This window comes from Nannospalax galili, unplaced genomic scaffold (genome assembly GCF_000622305.1).
Source record: "Nannospalax galili isolate Female #2095 unplaced genomic scaffold, S.galili_v1.0 scaffold128, whole genome shotgun sequence".
In the NCBI taxonomy this organism is placed as follows: domain Eukaryota; kingdom Metazoa; phylum Chordata; class Mammalia; order Rodentia; family Spalacidae; genus Nannospalax; species Nannospalax galili.
Genome location: NW_008360322.1, coordinates 1,449,073 through 1,467,925, shown reverse-complemented (window position 1 = coordinate 1,467,925; position 18,853 = coordinate 1,449,073). Strand labels below are relative to the sequence as shown.

Here is an 18,853-nt window from a genome sequence, read left to right as displayed (position 1 = left end):
GTTGTGATTTAATTTTCAGAGATAAAGCTCAGGCTCAGGGCAGGTCTTTTGCTTCCTATGAGGAAAAGGGTGTGTGTGTGGGGGGGCGCTTTTAAGGAAACACACATAAAATCATATTGCTGCCCATCATCTAAGAAGGTCCACTATAGAGAACAGTTGTGATTTAATTTTCAGAGATGTCTCAAGGTTGTTCAGTGTATGCGTAAAAGTACATGGTAATTTTTACAAGATAAACATAATAATGTTTATAAGTAGTTATTCTCAACACAATTTAGTAGTCTCATTGTGTCTCAGTCTGTTCTGGAGTCAGGAGATTTTCTCAGGCCATCTTGGGGATCAGTTCTTACAAGGTACCCCAGAAGAACTCATGTGCTACTGTGTCTAAGCCAGGTGTCCTCTAGCCAGAGAAACAAAAGCACAGCTGCCACATGGCCATCTCCAGGAGCTCTTCCAGGTATCAGAGACTTTCATTTAAGCCAAACTAAGATTTCAATTGCCTGGTTTCAGTTGCTGGTGGGAGTTTTAGGAATAGTTAGTATAAAGGCAGTTCAATGCAGACTTAAATATGAGAGTTAAAAGCAAGAGTTGCAACAAGGGAGAAATGTACAGAGCTATATCTAAGCCAGATGAGTTTCGAGGGATGAAAAGTGCCCCTCCCCCAAACAAGCTACTCCTGCCTGTGTAGGAACCCTGCTTCAGGAAACAGAGGACAAAGGACAAGGACAAAAGGCCAAGACAGGAAGACCAGTCCCAGAATTCATCTTCAGCTCCAAAGATGAGTTAATGTATTAAATCAAACCGATAACCAACTGGAGTTCAACTTTCTCAAACCAGTTTCAGGCCTTTAGAAGTCTGAAAGCAACACAAACCAGACCCGAGACTGTCAAAACCAAAACACTTCCAAAGCGAGAAAACCAAAGATTTATCTTAAAACAAACACTGAAAACAAACCCAAACCAAAAGGTATGTAACAAATAAGGTCCTTAAACAACCAGCTCAGATACTGTTTTGTATAAACGAGTAGATTTTTAAAATTTTGTGAAACATTTAATGGATCTAGAGACATTGTAAGTTACCTACATTTATAAGGCCTTTGAATATACTATCAAAATATCCATATTTATAAGTCTGCATGTGAATTTTTATTAGGTATGCCAAAATAAAACAAAAATAAAACCAATAATTTTGTGCTCAATAAACAAATGAAAAGAATAACTGAAGTGGCCAGATTTTTTTTTACAGAAACAGCATATGAAGACAGTGATCATAGGCACACATGACAGAATTACGTGAGCTCTCAACATGAGAAAACTTGTAGACATACATGACATAATTACATGAAATCTCAAACACACAGAAAATGACTATCACAGACACACATGACATAATTCCATGAAAAGCAGGTTCACCCAAAACACAATATCAAGGAGTTTGATTAGGATGGTCCTTTGCATGTAGGCACTAATCTTTTAAAACTGGATCTGAGAATACTTCCTCCATAACCTCCTCATAGCTATGGGGCAGTTCTACTTCCTCTTCTGCTAAGTATGAGGCTGGGTTTTAGGGTTCAGGTAGCTTCCATTCCCACTCAGAGATTCTTCCCCAGCATGATCTGACATCAAGTCACTCAACTTCACAGAAAAGTTTTAATTTGGAGGGTTTATCTTAATGTCATAATGTCCTGTATAGCCTAGTAAAGTTGTCCAGCATCACCTGAAGGACAGTCTGGGTCTGATACTTGGACTGGGAGGAACCCATCTGAAATTTTTTATGTACCTGGGGATGTATATGTAATGTGTACACAAGAGGGGGTGGAGAGTGCTAGTCTCTCCTTCATTCAGATGCCTTCCTGGCTGGCCACCTCTCAGTGACGTAAGAGTTCTTACCTTAGGGCCACATGTATAATTCCCATGCTCCGTCACCCGAAGGTGAGTGCCTGTTTAGATTACACAACTTCAGCAGAACTGCAGGGTTAGGCCCAGTCAGATTCCATGGCTGTGCAGAGCCGTGGAACCATTTCTTTCACTCTCGCATTCACACAGAATCATTCAGAGCTTAAGACAGTTGTTCCCTAGTTATTCCCACTAAATTCTTGTTCTACCTAAAATGTGGCCAGGACCACAGAATCACATTGAGGTTTAGTGGTGGCCAGGTTTCCTGCCTGATTCTTGTTTACTTAAATGGTGATAGGCAAAAAGTTGGTGGAGAATGAGCGAATGGATGATGAGGCACCGAGGCACAGCTAAAACTCCATCAAAATAGGGTTTATTAGCAAAGGAACACATGGGTCAGATTCCCTTCTGGGCAGGGAAAATCTCTGCCTGGGTCTTGAGCTGGGGTCTTTTAAAAGGGAGGCTTCTGCCTCCTGCAGAAGGCGGGAAGATGTATTTCTTTTTAAGTTGGGGGGGGAGTGGGAGAGCAGGACAGTTAAAACCTGTCCTCTTTAGAGATCAAAGGGGAAGCCTGCTGTGTTGGCCAAACAGTGGAGAAAAGTCTGCTTCTCTTGACTTCAAAGACCAAGGTGCTTATCAGCTAGGTTTCCTTTTCTCAGGAGCATGAGCAGTCCTTGGGATCCTGCTGGTGATGGGGCAGGGCTTTCTGAACCTTAACAAATGGGACCAGCACCTCAGAATCACCTAAAGGTTTAGTTGTGGTGCCCTTTCTTTCCTGACTGGAGGCCAGTGCCATCTTGGAATCACTTCAAGACTTTGCATGCAGCCTCCTGTTGGGGATCAGCCCTCACCAGGTTCCATCTGTCTAACCTAGGGCCCATTTCCTCATCTGGACGTCCATTCCAGGTCTCCTACTCATTTTATCTAGTGAAAGGCTCTGGCCAGGGCTATGCAGTGATTTCTGGTCACCTGGAAGGAGACCCTAGAGAGGAAATTCTTCAAGGGTGCACACTTCTCTGTTCCAGGGGCTGAGGGGGCAGCCTGTATTACCAACAAGAGTAGGAGACTTGATCTCACTGGGGACCTCCAGAAAGGAAATAGCAGAGACCACAGCCTAACTTAGGTGAGGAGAGGGAATTTGATTTTATACTAGCAGACTGACCCATGAATCCTTCTATAAAGGAGCTGATCTTTTTCCTTTTTCAAACTGAGATTTTGTAATTTGGTATAGCAGCTCTTAATCAAATTTAGACCCCTCCAACATCCATAGCCCCTTGTTTCCCCACCAGACCTCATGTATTCTACCATACATGTTAATTCCTATTCAGTCAAGCATCTATACCCAGATATCCTTTGGTGTAAATATATAGAAAGTCTTCACTGAACACTGGTATATACATTCATATATAATTTTATTACATTTTATTTAATAATCCATTTCTTTATGTATACATGTGTGTTTGTATGTCACAGCTCTGTGTGTAGTCTGAGAACAACTAGTAGGAATTGATTTTCTCTTTCTACCATATGAGTCCTAAGTATGGAATTCAGATTTTTAGGCTTGGCAGAAAGTCCCTTCACTGAATCACCCTAGCATCCCTCTTTACGTATAGTTTTATAGAGGCAGCACTATTACATGAAACCTTATCATATGTCAACTCTGTATCCAATATAATCAAAACCAAAATATTTTTCTTAAGGAACTTAAATCTATTGGTCAAATTACATCAATGAATGTAAATTCTGCAACATTTTGTGACTGTTCTCTACAAGAGCTTTTTGAAAAAATTTCCCACATCATAACTTAGTTTGTATAAGAAGAATTGTGTTAGATAAACATTAATGCCATATTTAGTTAAATGGGAAAAGAGGTAGAAGAAATTTAATGCAATTTAAAACATGACAATTTGGCCCAAAAAATTTGAACAGAAAACTTGACTGTTCATTCTTTTTATGAATTGGTGTATTGAAGAAATTTTCATACAGGTGTTAATATATTATTTATAGTACAAATGACTTTTTAATAAAGTGCAGACACAAGCAACCTTCATAACTTGAATAATTCACAAAAGATTTGTCCTTCTAGGAATGGAATAGATGGTTCATAAGGTAGTTAGTTGTATGGTATGCTAGACCTGTTAAAGAATATGTCAAACAGATTTCGAATGCAATGGTGTCAGAGTTCTCCTGACAGAACCAATAGAATATATTTCAATGAGAGAGAAAATTTATTAGCTGTGCCTAAAAAGCCCAATAACTTTCAGTAGACCAGAGAGCTAGGAGCATTATCTGCAGCTCAAGAAGTAAGGTATCTCAGAATGAGTGAGGCCGGTGTTACAACTTGAGTTCAGGAAGATGGGCTGAAATCCCCTGAGTTGCTGCTGGAGTGTCTATTCAAACTCTATCTGATGTTCATGGGTAACAGCAGTAGAGAAATGTACCTTCTAGAGAGAAGGGTGTAAGAGAGAGTTAGGTACAAGTGAAAGCCAGCTTCTTCTTCTGTTTTCTACTCCAGGGCCTCCTGCATAGTGGATGGTACTGTCCCTCATTCCAGATGGGTCTTACCACTCAGTTTTCTGACAGATGTGCCAATCTCTGGAAATCCCCTCAAAGGTACATCTAGAAGTAAGTCTTACCAACTGTCTAGGCATCTCTATTCAGTAAGTTAACAACTGGAATTAGGTATCACAATTATTGTACCTTATGAATTTCCTGGCAGTATATGAGGGTGCTTCTTCCTCTATAGCCTCATTAGCATTTACTGTTACCTACCTTTTAGATTATAACCACTCTAGTGGATATCTCTGTTGTCTTTAAATCATTTAAAAAATATTATAAAAGCTGGGCATAGTGGCGCATGCCTTTAATCCTAGCACTTGGGAGGCAGAGGCAGGCCGATCTTTGTGAGTTCAAGGCCAGCCTAGGCCAGCTGGGGCTACAGGGAGACCCTGTCTCAAAAAGATAAAAAAAAATCATTTAAAAAAGTGTGTGTGTGTGTGTGTGTGTGTGTGTGTATTGCTTGCATGTATGTAAGTACACCCATTTCATGCAATGCTTGTGGAGGCCAGAAGACAGCTTTGGATTCCCCTGGAACTGGAGTTATGGATGGCTGTTAGCCACCATGGGGGTGGTGGGAATCAAACCCAGGTCCTCTGTAAGAGCAGCCAGTGTGCTCTTAACCATTGAACCATCTCTGCAGCCCCTTTAAATCATTTTTAAAAGCTTGAATAAGTATATGGAATATGTGATAATTTCAGCAAGATAAGAATCTATTATTCTGTCTCTTTAGAACATCCCTGAACTAAGAGAATGTGCTGTGCTGAGATAGTATAAGCATGCATCAGATTCTATAGCTTGCATTAATGCCATACACACCAGGGAGAGGCAGATTCAGATGGAAACATTTACAGATCTTAAACTAAGTTTAAGGAGCAGGGTTACCACATGACTATATTAGCCTGGAGAAAAGACTCAGACCACATTGTTACCTCTTCAACTCAGTCTGTTGATGGACAATATCATCGTGAGAACATATCGACATAGAGCCCTATGAAGCTACTGAGGACCTCCTGCCAAACACTGGTCAACCCAGACCTGTGAAGCAGGCTAAGACTGATCTCAAGAAAGTAGAGAATAGACTAGTGCATTCCAGAGTCTTGGAGAGATAAATGTAGTTTGCTGGTGGTAGAAGTGGTGTGTGTGTGTGTGTGTGTGTGTGTGTGTGTGTGTGTGTGTGTGTGCGTCTGTGTCTGTGTGTGTGTGTGTGTATGTGTGAAGGTACTTGAGAAAGGATGATTATTGGGTGCAAGGTTGCAGTTTGACAGTAGGAACAATTTCCAATGTATAAGGCATCTATAGGGCATTGAGTAAGGTTTGCAAGAATTATTAGATATTTAAAAATAAATGATAGGACTTTGAATAGTGTCCACACAAATAAGAAATAAGTGTAACAAAAGGGCTTCATAGTAATTTCAAACTTGTACTTTTGTGTAATTTCCCCTTAAATGTCACACCTACTAAATTTGAGAAATGTTGCTGAACTCAATTTTTTTCTAAATCATAGCTTTATTCACCACTATATTAGGCAGATTAGAGCAAGAGTAGGAACATAATTATAGTGATCATGTCAGAACTGTTTTAATTATTTAATGCTCATCAGAAAATTATGAGCTGTACATTATTCTTATGGTGCTGGAGAGATGACTCTGAAGTTTAGAACATTGGCTGCTCTTGTAGAGGACCTGTGTTCAGTGCCCAGCACCCAAATGGTGGCTAACAACTATTTGTAATTCCAGTTTCAGGGAATCCAACTCCCTTCTCTGATCTCTGTGGGCACTGTATGACATGGGTGCACTTACATATATGCAGGCAATCCATTCATACACGTTAAATAAAGATAATAAATAAAACAAAATAAATTATTCTCACATTAAAAGTTATGGAACATGAAACCTGAATAGTGTACCACATCACAGGCAGAATTTGAACTGGGGCATTTAATGCCAAGGTTCTTTCAGGAACTCAGAATCTGAATAGTTTTAATGAAAAGCTCCAATGAATCCCTACTTCAAGTCCTGCAGTGTCTCGTACCTGACTATAAGGCAAAGATCAAAGTACTAGCATATTATTTACAACTCTTTCCACTGCAGCCTCAATTTCTCTCCTGAGCCTTCCTTTTCTCTTTTCTGTTGTTTGCACGCTGCCTTCACCTTCTAGCCAGGATGCCTTAGTGCTGGCTACCCAGAAACTCTGCTAGGAGCTTTTTAAACACACCATAGCCCAAGCTTCTTGTACAATCAAAAAATTCACAATCTTGGTAGTGGAACTGGATCACCAGCTGTTATCTACTGCTGTTTTAAAATGTGTGTTATTTATTTACAAATGTTCCATTTGGGAACCTGGTTAAAGTGATCATTCAGCCTCACTCTTCACAAATACAACTTCAAGTGAGTATTTTTTCAATCATTTTTCTCTTTTCACCTTTATTTTGTTTCTAGCTGAGTAGTCTGGAACACTTTCACATCTGTCTCAGGATCTCTCAGTACTCATTTTATTCTCACTCCCTTCCTGGTGCTTCAGGTCAAGTTGTTACAAGTTGTCCCTGATGACGGGAAGTCTTTCAAAAACAAATGAGCTGTGTCTGATGAAGTAGGCACGTTGCCTCCTCCAGTGAAACATAGCATATCTGACTGTTATCTGTACTGGGCTACCAATCTTACTCCCAATCAAGTTCTTCACCAAAAGGATGATAAAGACTGGAGGTGGACCCAGTGACTGAGAAGGGAAGAAGACATCAAAACAGACAGCATCAGAGCCACTGGTTTCTCCATCTTCTTTCCTGCTTTCAGATAGGTAAGGCAGAGATAATCTGAGGGTCTCCTGCTTTCTAAAACAGTTACTAGGGCTTCTACAGCCCTCCCCCCCCTTTTGAAACAATTGTTTCTAGTTGTTTAGGAGAAACTGATATTTCTTTCAAATCAGCTGGTCTTCTGGGTAAGACAGTTTGGGGAGGGAATAAACTGTAAATGTGCAAAGTGAGCCTTTTCAGTCTCCAAGAGACCTTCTATGTGCATGCTTTGCCTTACTTATTCTAAGATTAAAGAGAAATAATGTCAAGAGATTATTATCATTAAGAATCAGGAGAAGAGCTAGGAAGTTGTTCTTTGATCTATAAAGGAAATGTTATAAACACTATTAAATATTTGTTTCACAGACTATATAATGTTTCCCTTTTCACTCTGGATCAAAATCATTTTCATCCTGGTTTTGTCATTTACTCCTCATAATGGTGAGTAAATTTTAAATTGGGATTGGAAATGTTAAACTGGTGAAATGAACCGTATGATGCTACAAAAGTCTTTAAAAATTATGTCAATGTATTGCTTTTACTATTTCCTATCTTAGACAGCTGGAGGAACAGGAGTGCATCAGAATGTATATAGGAGCTGAGCACGATGGTGCCTATAATGTCAGCTAGTCAGTAGACTTGGGCAGGAGGATTGCTTGAGCTCAGGAAGTCAAAGTCAGCTGGAAAAGTACCTGTTGGCAAGTCCCTTAGAAAAGTAAATTAGTGGCTGGAGAGATAGCTCAGAGGTTAAGAGCACTGGGTGTTCTTGCACTCACATGGTTGTTAACAACTGTCCTTATACCATTTTATGTGAGGCAAATTAAGTGAATTTAAAGGATTATTTGTGAGTAGGCGCTCATGTATTTTTATATTAAAGTATTTATTGAACATACATCTATTTTTCTTGATAGTGAAATTTAGAGGAATCTTCTTATAATAAAGATTATAGATGTCTCCTCTCACCTATGGACCATTGTAGGAATTCTGATAAATATACTATGAAAAACATCAGAAATATGAGTATCAGAGAAGAAGCAGCAATATTTTTGCTGTTTCTGTGTATTATGATAGCATTTGAAACCGTGAGAATCATGTAAACTACTCAGAAGGCATAAAAATTCAACAAAGGGACTAGATATGTATAAACATTAAGAAATCCATGCCTTGGCACTGTGGGGTAGGCTTAGTCAGTAAAGTACTTGCCTTGAAAACATGAGGATCTGAGTTTCATCTCCAGAACCCATGTAAAGACTCGGGCATGATAGTGTGAGCCTCCAACCCTAGTGCTGGGGAGGCAGAGACAGAAGGATTCCTGGGGCTCACTGGCCAGCCAGGAGAGTCCAAGTCACACACACACACACACACACACACAAAATGACACACACACACAAACACACACAATCATACAATCTCACACACACACACAATCACACAATAACACACACACAATCACACAATCACACACACACACAATCACACAATCAGGGGAGGCAGAGACAGAAGGATTCCTGGGGCTCACTGGCCAGCCAGGAGAGTTCCAAGTCACACACACACACACACACACACACACACACACACACACAATGACACACACACACACACAAACACACACAATCATACAATCTCACACACACACAATCACACAATAACACACACACACAATCACACAATCACACACACACAATCACACACACACACACAAAGTTGGATGGCATTTGAGAAATGACAACCAAAGTTCTTGACTCATTTTGACATGCATACAAGTACACATGCAACCACACACACTAGAAGATACACACATAGACATATACAGGTATACACACAGAGAGAAACAGAGACCCAGACAGAGAAACAGAGACAGAGACACACACATGCACACAAACACACAGAGACAGAGAGAGAGAAAAAGAAAGAGAGAGAGGTTCGTGCCTCCTTTCCTACATGTTGCTAATAGCAATGCTGAACAGAAAACAGTAATGGATTCTGCCCTCCACCACTGTCATCAGGACATCACAGTGAAATGCTACTACATACCCATGTCCAAGCTTTACAAGAACTACTTGGTAGGTGGGAAAGAGGAGGTTTATGGACAGATATAAATTGAATAAAAGATATGGTCTACAGTCTTCCACTGAATATTTTGCCTATAACACCTCAAATTTATTTATAGAGCAAACATTTGTTCAAATTCAAGCATCACTTCCTTTGAGAAACAGTCTTCCTAATTCCCTCAACACTTCCTTTTCCACATAATGAGAGGAGATATTATTTGTCTCCTCTTAGTGTGCTCTCCCCTTTCCTGGTTTTATTTCCTTTATAGCACATATTATCATCTGCAATAATTTTTTTTGTCTATTTTTGTCTCCCAAACTAGCATATGAGAGTTATCAGGTCCCAGGTATATGTACCCTATTTCTTTGCTGTACTCCCAGTGTCTACAACAGTGAGATCTCAGTTCACGTTTACTGAATGGCTTTAACACAGCACATACAAACTTTAGTAATATTTTTCTTTTTCTTGAATCAGGCAAAATAATTCCAAAAGTTACCTGACATATAAGCAAACTAGATTATCTAAAATTGTCATTAAAAAGAAGCATAAAAGATTTGTCAAGCCAAAGATTAAACACATTTTAAAGTCATGATAGTCAAAATACTCTAAATAGCAAAGAAAATATTTTCCAGATAAACTGTACAGTATAAATAATCATGAGCTAAGAATGAACATCAAATATTTCTAAACCTACTGTCATGATTGTCTTCAGTTGATCAGGTGACAACACCTGGGAAGAGGAAATCTCAATTGGGGAATGTGCTCTATCATACTGCCCTATGGCCATGTCTCTGAAGCATTTTCTTGATTGTTGATTGAAACGAAGGGCCCAGACTACTGTGGCTGGTGCCCACCTGGGCAGGTAGTTCTGGGATCTATAATAAAGCAAGCTAAGAACAGGCCAGAGAAGCAAGCTGGTAAGCATTATTCTTCCATGGTCTGTGTTTCATAGGCTTCAATTCCTGCCTCCATCTTTCTAGCCCTCAGTGCCTGCCTTACTACCCTCAAAGACAGATTGTGACATAGACAAGTAAGATGAAACAAATTCTTTCTACCCCAAGTTGGTTTTGGTCAGTGTTTTTTTCATGCAATGAAAAGGGCTAGAACACATTCCAATGTTAAGTAAATGAATTGTTCAACATATTGAATTAGAAAATTGGAGAAATAAATCTACAGTCTCATTTTATACTATACCCCAATGTAAATACTAAAAATGTTGAGAAATTAAAGAAGGACTAAAAGAAAGGAAAAAAGAAAGATCCCGATAGACATTAGAATATACTGCATTATCTTCATCATGTAATTAAACTCATCCATGTTGTATTAATAGCTAAAGAATGGCTATTTAAGGAAAAACAAACCTAGGTCTGTGATGGCTCTGGTCATAGGAGGATTCTGTCTCCTTCTCACTTGTACATTAAGAAATGGGGTAATGTTTATTGATGAAAGTTTAACTTATGTTAATCAAGTAAGCAGGTCCAGGAAGACTTTGAGTTGAACCATGTCTTCCTCAGGCAGGGTCTGGCTCACAGAGCCCCTCAGAATTCCCTTGACTAACTCCTGAAGACCACGCTGGAGACTCTTACATGCTCATGGCTGTATTGTCTTTCATGTCTGCATTTTGTGATTCCATTGTGCACATGTCATGTATTTGTACAATGTATTGTAAGCATATTCACTCCTTGTCACCCTCTCTTATCCCATGTCTCCTGCCTACCCATCCTTCTCTTGTCTTACTGCTCTAGCTAAGCCTTCAAGTACTATATTAAATAGGAGCTGAGAAAGTGAATGCCCTTGTCTTGTTTTATATATATTAATGGGAATACTTTGCGGTTTTTCTCCATTTAGCATGATATTGGCTATATGTTGTCAAAAAGCCCTAATTGTGGAAGATCTGCTCACACCATCTCTAGTACTCTCAAGGGTTTTCAGCACCAAGGAATATGGATTTTATCAAAAGCCTTTTCTGTATATATTGATAATGTGAGGAGATTTATTTTTATTATTCCTTAAATCTCATTGGTCATTACAAGTCTGTTTAAAAATTCTTTATCTCATCTTTATTTAACTTTGATAGGTCATAAGTATTGTAAAATTTATCCATTTCTTTCAGATTTTCCAATTTTGAAGAATATAGGTTTTTTTTTAATGTATGTTACCACAAACTTCTGAATTTCATTGATATCCATTGTAATGTCCTTCTTACATGTTTAATCTTTTTTAAAAATTATTTATTTAATAACCACATACTTAGAAGAAGCATTTCTTTACATCAGCATTGACATATTCAGTAACAATTTTCTGAGCTAGGCTGCATCTCTTACAAAATCGTAATGAGTCTTCTTTCTGCTTTGGGTAATTCGTCTAATGGTTTGACAATCTTTTTTTTTTTTTCTTTCAAAGAACCAACTCTTCATTTCTTGGCCTTTTAAAACAATTCTGTTTCATTGACTTCTGTCTTGACCTTAGTTATTTCTTTCCTTCTACTACTTTTGGGGTTTGTTTTTATATTGCTTTTCTAGTGCCTTGATCTGCATCATTAAATAATTCATTTGAGAACATTCTCATTTTTAATGTATGCTCACTATGTAGTTTTTGTGTGAAATTTCCTATAGATGTCTGTTAAGTTCATTGGCTTGGTGGTACCATTTGATTCCAGTGTTTCTCTGTTTACTTTTTGTCTGGATGACCTGTCCTCTGGTATGAGTGGAGTAGTGAAATTGCTTATTATGACTTTATATCTAGTAGCTATTTGATTTTTCTAGATGACAGACCTGTCCTCTGTGAATATGTGTTGAGATTTTCAATGTCTTCTTGATGGATTGTTCCCTTTATCAGCGTGAAGTGACCTTCTTTATCCAATTTGATTACTATTAGTTTGACATCTATTTTATTAGACATTAGGATATGAACTACTGCTTGTGTCCTGATTATATATGCTCAAAATACCTTTGCCCTTCTTTTCATACTGTGTTGGTGTATATCTTTGATGTTGAGGTATATTTCTTGGAGGCAAAAAAAGAAATGATTCTTTTTCTTTCATTCAATCTGTGCCTTTTGTTGGGGAATTGAGACCATTAATATTTAGAGTTATTATTTTAAAGGTGCATTTTACTTTCTGTCATTTAAAAATTTTTGTTACAATTGGTGCTTTCTTGGTCATATAGACTTATTTCACTTAACAATTGTCTTATTGCTGCTTATTTTCCACTTTAGCTCCTTGCCTGTGTTTGTTCTTAGGTTTTGCCCCTAGTATCTCCTCTGGTATTCTCTGTAAATCTGGATTACTGGTTATTAATTCATTTACTCAGTTTTTATCATGGAGAGTTTTCACTTATTCTTCAGTGATCAACAGTGAGTTTGTCTGATCAAGTTACTGGTTGGCAGGCACGGCCATTCATTACTTGAAATGCAACTTTCCAAGCCCTTCTGGCTTTTAGAGTTTCCACTGAGAAATCAGCTGTTATTCTGGTGGGTCTTCTTTATATGTGATTAGATAGTTCTGTTTTTCAGCCATCAATACTCTCTTTTTCTGTATATTTGGTTTTACTGTCTAATGTCAAAGAAGGATTTTCTTTTCTGGTCCCATCCATTTCATATTCTGCATGCCAATTTTACCCAAATACATTTTACTAGATTTGGAAAATGTCTTCTATGGTTTTATTAGAATCCAAATCGATGCTAATGGCTTGTTGATTCTTCTCCTTCACTGCCCATAATATTTAGGCTTGGCCTTTTCATAGTGTGCCAAAGGTCTCACATGGTGTATTCATGTATTTTTCCAATTATATTGTTTGGCTGAATCATGCAATTCCTTTCATCTTTAAGATTTGGTATGCTGTCTTTGCTGTCTTCCATTTATTCTCTCTACTGGCAAGGCTTTCTGGTGAACTTTTTATGTGGCTTTTTAAATTTTTCATTTCCAACTTTCTTTTACTTAGGTTTTTTTTTTCAGTATTTCCATCTCTTTGTTGAATTCTCTGTGTTTTGAATTGAACCCAATAGTTCATCCAACTGTTTATATTCTCTTGGAATTCATTGAGAAAATTATTTGTGTCCTCTTTACATTGAATAAAACATTTATTTGTGTTGTCTTTGAATTTCTTGAACATATAAATCAAATAAATTTTTTTTGTTTCTTTTTCATTTTGTTTTTCATATATTTTTATTGAATTTTTATACATTTCAAACAAAATGTCTTAATCATCCTTATGCCCCTCATCCATTTGCACCCCCAAATATTCCCCCGACTGGATTTCATGCATTCTGTCATATATACTAAGACTTATCAAGTCAACTTTGTGTAGCTAGGTATCTCTCAGTGAAAGTTCATCCACTGGAGTCTAGTCAGCCTGTCTATAGAGTCTCTCCCTTAAGAAATATCAACTCTCCTCCACCCAGCAGCAATCAGTTGCCAATAGTTCTTTGGCTAAGGTTGGGGACTGCTACCCATTTCCCCAGTGATTATTTAATTGAGTTTGCATGAATCTTGTACATATTGACACCATTGTTGTAAGATCACATGAGCAAGTTCCCAGAGAAATGGAAGACTGTTTCCTTATGATCATGCACCAACCGTGGCTTGTACAATCTTTTTGGCCCCTCTTATCCAATGGTCCCTAAGCCATGGGTGGTGAGGTTTAATATAGGATTCTTATCCTGGAACATGCTCTCTTCAGTCTTTTAGTCTCTATAACTTGGCCAGTTGTGACCTTCTGTGTGCATAGTACTGTGTTAGATGAGGAAGCTTTACTGGTGAGAGTTAAGAAATGCATTAGTATTCTGTCTACCCCTGTTTCCACTATGTTCCATGATCCTTAGGTTTAGAGATTCCATTGAAGATGTCTCACTTAGGGCTGGGCATCTCTTACACACTTATTCTCTATGTTTGACCTGTGGTATAATTCTGTAACAGACTCCAATTTTTTTTTGCAAAAAGAAGTATTTTTAATGAGTGGTGGATGATAAACTTCTCTGTAGATATAAGGATTCATATTTAACATACAGTACGAAATTACCTTTGTCTAGGGATATGTCAGAAGTAATGTTTTCTCTAGGATCTATGACCTCTCCAGCTATATGTTTTTGCCTATGTTTTCAGTGCTACACATGAGTTCCCTCCCATTGAGAGGATTTTAAGTCCAATTAGATAGCTGCTGATTATACCCAAGATAAAAGTTCCACTACTGCACCACTATAGTTTGTTGAGCTGGTCATTGTCAAGGTTATTAGGACTTAAAGCTAAGGACAGACAAATTATTGGTTTTCTCCCTTAGCAGCTTGCATAGAATCCTCCAGAACTATGGGAGCTAGACTTCAGGGAGGAAGCTTCCAGGTCAGTTCCAGCTCCAATGTTCCAAGTCCTGTGTCTGAAGTATGTCCTATCTTCAGCAGTAGGGTTTTACCTTCAAGTTCTGGAAGGTAATCAAGGACTGTGGCAATAGTCTGTGCTATTTTGGGAGTCTTTGAAACTACCCTGACCAGTGACAGGGAGATTTTTCCCATCTGGCACTATTTTTCCTGTATACAGTCTCCAGCTATATATATGCACTTGTGTTCAGATACTGGATGTGTATTTTTCAGTAGGTTTTTGAACTAATACATTTCCCGCTGTCTTTTCACACAACCAGAGCTTTATTTATCCCTCCTCTCTCTCCCTCCCTGTCTTATCTACCTCTTCTCTCCCCAGTTAAAGCACCCCTCTTTTCCCCTTTTCCTTTTGATAATACATCTCCTATTATTACCCTTCCTTTGAGCTCTGTCTTCCTATTTTTTCCCATGATTTCTTGTACATCCTTGCCACATTCCTTCCCTGTTGAATATCCCCAAATTTCCCATTTCCACCTTGGTAAGATCTGTCTCCTACTGCCCTCCTCTTGCAGGCTGTTTCCTTCCCTTTACCTCCATTTTACCTACCATTTTCTTGACTTTTGCAGTTGCATCAGGATATATACTCATCACTTTAAAAAAAAAAAAAAAAAAAAAAAAAAAAGAAAAAAAAAAAGAAAAGGGGATTTGGTGCTAAAATCCAGAAATAAGAAAGAACATGTGTTGCTTGTTTTTCTGAGCCTGTGTTACTCACTTAATATAACAGTTTCTAGTTCCATCCATTTACGTGTAAATTTCATCTTTCTTTAACACTGAGTAGAACTCCATTCTCTTATTGAACTGCATTTTCATTATCCGTTTGTCAGGTGAGGGACACTTAGGTTGTTTCTATTTCTTAACTATTGTGAAAAAAAACAGCAAAGGAAATGGATGTATAAAAGTATCTCTACAGAAGGATGAGTCCTTTGGGTATATACCAAGGAGTAGTATAACCAGACCATATGGAAGGTTCATTTTAGTTTTTAAAAGAGTACTCTATACTGATTTCCATAGTGGTTGCATGAGTTTGCAATCCCACCAGCAGTGGTGAATGAACATTCCTCTTTCCCACATCCTGGCCAACATTTCCTGTCATTTGTTCTATTGATCTTAGCTGGCCTGACTGGGGTGAGGTGAAATCTGAAAGTGGTTTTGATTTTCTTTTCCATAATTACTAAGAATGTTGAACAATTTTTAAGATGTTTGTTCTCTAGTCATTTTTATTTCTTCATTTGAGAACTCTGTTCAGGACTGTACCCATCTTTTTGTTGGGTTATTTGTTTTCTTGTTTCTTTGTTTTTTGAGTTCTTTGCATAGTCTAGATATTAATCCCTGTTTGGATGTGTAACTGGTGAAGATTTTCTACCACTCAGTGTATTTCCTCTTAACTTGTTTTGTTTCTTTTGGTGTACAGAAGTCTTTTAGTTTACTAAGGTACCACTTGTCCATTGTTGGCCTGAATTCTGAGCAACTGATGCCCATTTTGAAAATCCTTTCCTCCAATGATATCTTGTACGGTACTGCCTATGTACCCTTCTGACAATTTTAGAATCTCAGGTCTCACGTAAAGGTCTTTGTTCAAGTTGGAGTTTATTTTTGATCTGAGAGAAAGATAAGGTTCTAATTTCATTCTTCTACAGGTTGAAATCATGTTTTGCCAGCACCACTTTTGAAGATGCTGTACTTCCTCCATTGTGTGTTCATGGCACCTTTGTCAAATATAAGGTGTTGTGATTGTATGCCCTCATGTTTGGATCTTCTATTATGTTCCATTGATCTATGTGTCTGTTTTTGTGCCAGTACCATGATGTTTTCATAACTATAGTTCTATAACATAGATCTGGTATGGTAATTTCTCCAAGGACAAAGTTGCTTTGTTATCTGGGGTCTTTTGTGAATCCATGTGAATTATTTTAGATTTTTTTTCTATTTCTGTGAAGAATGTCATAAGAATTTTCATTTGTATTACACTGAAGCTACAGATTGCTTTTGGTAGGATGATCATTTTCAAAATATTAATTCTACCAATCAATGAGCACATGAGGTTTTTCCATCTCTGGTGTCTTCCATCTCTTTCTTCAAAGATTTAAACTTTTCACTGTACAGATATTTAATGGTTTGGGTTAGGTTTATTCCTAGATATTTTTTGAAGCTCTTGTGGATGGGAGGGTTTCCATGAATGCTTTCTCAAATTGCTTGTTATTAATATATAGAAAGGCTACACATTTTTGTAAAATGATTTTTTAACCTGACACCTTGCTGAAAGTGTTGACTGAATATACCACCCAAGCACCTAGGAATACACTTTCTATTCAGCAGGCCATGGAATTTTCTCTGAAACTGACCATATACAGGGGCACAAAACAAACTTTAATAAATGCAAAAATTGAAATGATTCCATGGATTCTATAAGACTACAATGCAATAAAACAAAATCAACAGCAACAAAAGTTCTAGTAACTACATACACTAATGGAGATTAAACAACAGACTCCTGAATAATGAATAGGGCAAAGAAGAAATTAAGAAAGAAATCAAAGTATTCCTGGAACTAAATGAAAATAAAAGTACAATACAACAAAACCACTGGAACACTTTAAAAGCAGTCCTAAGAGGAAATTTTATAGCTCGAAGTGTCCACATCAAAAAAAAAAAATCAGAAAGAACACATATAAATGACTTAAGAGTACAACTCAGGACTCTGGAAAGGCAAGAACAAATCAAACCCAAACCCAGAAGATGAGAAGAAATAACAAAATCAGAGCAGAAATTAATGAAATAGGAAAATAGAAAAAAATCCAAAAAATCACTGAATTTGAGTTGTTTCTTTGAAAAGATAATCAATATAGACAGACTCATAGCCTAGTTAACCACAAGAAGGAAATAACAAACCCAAATTAACAAAATCAGAAAAGAAAGGGAAAAAAACAGAAAAAAAGAAAAAAAAATAGAAAAAAAACTCAAAAAGGTAAGGGAATACTTTAAAAACCTGTTTTCTATTAAATTTAAAATCTAAAAGGATAGATGAGTTTCTAATTTCCTGGAAATCACCAAAGCTAAATAAAGAAGAGATCAAAGATCAATACTTTCAAAAAACCCATAACAAATAAGGATATTGAAACAGCATTATAAAACCTCTCAACTAAAAAAACCCAGGTCCAGGTGGATTCACAGCAGAATTCCACCAGACATGCAAAGAAGCCCTACAGCCTCTACTTTTCAAATTATTCAAAAAGATAGAAACAGATGGAGAACTCCCAAACTCATCCTATGAAGCCAGTATCACCCTAATACCCAAACCAGGTAAAGACACAACAACAAAAAAGAAACCATAGACCCATATCCTTAATGAATATAGATGGAAAAATTCTCAACAATATGCAAAACATGTATAGATACACATCACAAAGACCATCCGCCATGATCTAGTCAGCTTTATTGCAGAGATACATGGATATTTTAATGTATGTAACTCAATAAATTTAATAAATCATATGAATAAACAAAGACAAAAATCACATAATCATTTCAATACTTGTTCAAAAGGTCTTTGACTAATTTCAACATTCGTTTGTTGCAAAAATCCTAGAGTGAATTTGACTGGCGAGAACATACATCAACATAGTTAAAGCTATATACAAGAAACTCTCAGCCAACATCATTCTAAATGGAGAAAAGTTGGAAGCACGCCTTTACCTACTAAGCCATCTCATTGCTCTTCTCTCTTATTCTTTTTCATTTTTCTTTTTACTTCTGCTTACAGAGGCTGCTGATAAAAATTCAGTTTCTACCTATCAAATAGTAAGTTTCTACTCATTGATTTGGAAATTTAAAAAGGTAAACTTTCAACTATTTGTCAATATTGTAAATTTTAGTGTTGAATGTCACCAAACAAAAAGGTGTGATATGACAACACTGTGAAAAGTTAAAAATAAAACAAAAATACTTTTTTATTATTACATCAAGATCAAGAAATAGTCTTGCCAACTGTATAAAATTATTTAGCATTCTACAATGTAGAATATCCTGTTATTCAAAAATTCCATTGATGGCCTTATGCACACAGGTATCTAGTATGTTGCAAAAGATGTTTAAAATAGAATTGCTTACCCTAGCAAAGTGTGAAGACTAACAGTAATAAAGTAATCCATTTGAGCTTGAATTACACGTCAATTTTTATGTCACATTCTAGATG

At 37.2% G+C, this 18,853-nt stretch overlaps 1 long non-coding RNA gene across 1 annotated transcript; it reads left to right on the top strand.

Annotated features, from left to right (window-relative positions):
• Window positions 1–7,032: 7,032 nt before the first annotated feature.
• On the top strand, window positions 7,033–18,458 carry LOC108490305. The gene is made up of 3 exons (XR_001872241.1): window positions 7,033–7,244; window positions 7,606–7,680; window positions 18,422–18,458. It is a non-coding gene; the product is annotated as an uncharacterized LOC108490305 (long non-coding RNA).
• The last annotated feature ends 395 nt before the right edge of the window (window positions 18,459–18,853 follow it).